The sequence below is a fragment of the Cebus imitator genome, unplaced genomic scaffold (genome assembly GCF_001604975.1).
Source record: "Cebus imitator isolate Cc_AM_T3 unplaced genomic scaffold, Cebus_imitator-1.0 Scaffold724, whole genome shotgun sequence".
In the NCBI taxonomy this organism is placed as follows: Eukaryota; Metazoa; Chordata; class Mammalia; order Primates; family Cebidae; genus Cebus; species Cebus imitator.
Window position 1 is genome coordinate 200596 of NW_016108039.1, and position 1891 is coordinate 202486.

Consider the following 1891-nt stretch of genomic DNA (forward strand, 5'->3'; position numbering starts at 1 on the left):
TTAGTGCACGTCTTAAGTAATTAAGTAGCATATTAAGGCCATAAACCAAGTCATTATCTCATACCAAAGGACTATTGTTATTCAATCATCTAGCAAATTCATTTTAATAGGTTACGTTACAGAGTTGAGGTCAGCCTACAGATACAAAATAGGTTAATTAAATTTTTTTATATCAGCTTTTAATTTTTTCATTGGAACAGGATTTGGGGGTGGGAATGCTAAATCTAGCAGGCTTCAACAAATTTACAGTTTATCAAAATAAAGTTCTTAAAGAATACGATAGCATATACTTTAACTCTTATAGTACAAACCCTCATATTAATTGATGGTCACAGAAAAATACTGTAATGATTTAAAATTTTAAAATGCATCGATGATGCAAGTTTCAAACAAAATGTAGCAATCAAAATACTTACTGTCCTTTCACCAAGCTTTTACAAACACAATCAGTCTTCACTGTCTGAGCAAATCTGTTTTAGTTTCTTCATTGTGCCTTTTAACATGACATTTGTCAGGTTGTTGAATTTATAATGCAACAGTATTTTAGATGTTACCCTCTTGAAATTTCCTCACTCCAGATCTCCAATTCTTGTCTTCTTCCCAAAGCCACACCTGTCTTTTTCTAGCTCAGTGCTTTCCAGGAGTCACCAGTTGACCCTTTAAAACAGGTATCCTACTTTCAGTGGCTCTTCTGCTTTCTTTTTTCTTTCTTGCACTTTGAAGAGTTCCTACTCTTCTTTCTTTCTTATTAAGGTCTTGTTGCTGGGCTCCATGTTTCAACTTAGATAAGCAAAGATTCCTGTGAGGCCTTTTTCTTGTATCCAAATTAGCTTCGGTTTCCATTTCAACATCATTACCATTGGGTTTCTCTTGAGAAGTTATTGTTCTTGCTCTTTTACTTTCTACCCTTTTGTTGCCGCCTTCCTTAGAAAAGTTGATTATTTTTCACTTAGCACATAATTCACATAACTCTTAATTTTCTCCGTCATGTGGTTGTAGCCGAAGTGTTGAAAAAAGGAATAAAATGTATCTTTCCGAGAGATTATCATAAACAATTTTCTTTTGAAAGGCATATAAGAATTTGGATCACCAAATATTCTTCCAAAGACTTCTGCTTCTTTAAAGTTGCCGTTTTCCATACAAACAGCGATGGCCTGAATTTCGATTAAATTCTGTATTTCTTCGTGAAGTTTGTCCTGTTCCTTTTCAACTGAACACCAGATCATCAGGGCTGATGCCAAGGGTGTCATTGGTTCATCATTTTCAAACTGTGCATCCAGGTTTTTTCCTGCTGCAATTCTTATCAAAACTGACATCTGTGTGCAGTTCTCAATCGATAAGCGGTTGGACTGGGCAGTCCGTGAAACACAGCCTGGGCGCTGCCGCGGGTCGGGCCAGAGTCCTCGGAGCGGCCGAGGAAACTGAGCATCCAGCCCGCAGCCACGGCCTCGGCCTCGGCCAAAAAGCCGGGTCCTCCTCCCCCGGAGCCCCCAGCCGCGCCTGGCACGGAGCGGCCCCTCTCGGCGTCTCCCCGTTTCTGCCGCGGCAGCCCCCCAATCCGCACAGCGCCGCAGGCCGCCGCCCTCGGATTCTGCGAGCAGTGGAGGGAGGAGTGGGGTGAGTCCGGCAGAGACGCTGAGCCGGGCTGGGCATCAGGGTATGAAGGAGCCTCTGACAGTCAGGGACCCCACAAGAAGGAGGAGCGGGAAGCTCTGCAGCCTCGAGCGTCCCTGAGGGTTCTGTCTCCTCATCCCTCTCCAGCCCTCCGGGACGACCCTCCAGAAAACCGGACAGAAGAAACGTTTTCTTCTGCTCCTCCTTCCTGTAGCAGCAGTGACACGTGCGCTACTTCTTCCCGGGAAGGACGCCTGAGGCGCGATCACGTGCTCGT

The 1891-nt window shown here is 44.3% G+C and overlaps 1 pseudogene; it reads right to left on the minus strand.

Moving 5' to 3' along the window:
* Positions 1-446: 446 nt before the first annotated feature.
* LOC108296556 lies at positions 447-1653 on the minus strand (annotated as a pseudogene).
* Between the last annotated feature and the right edge of the window lie 238 nt (positions 1654-1891).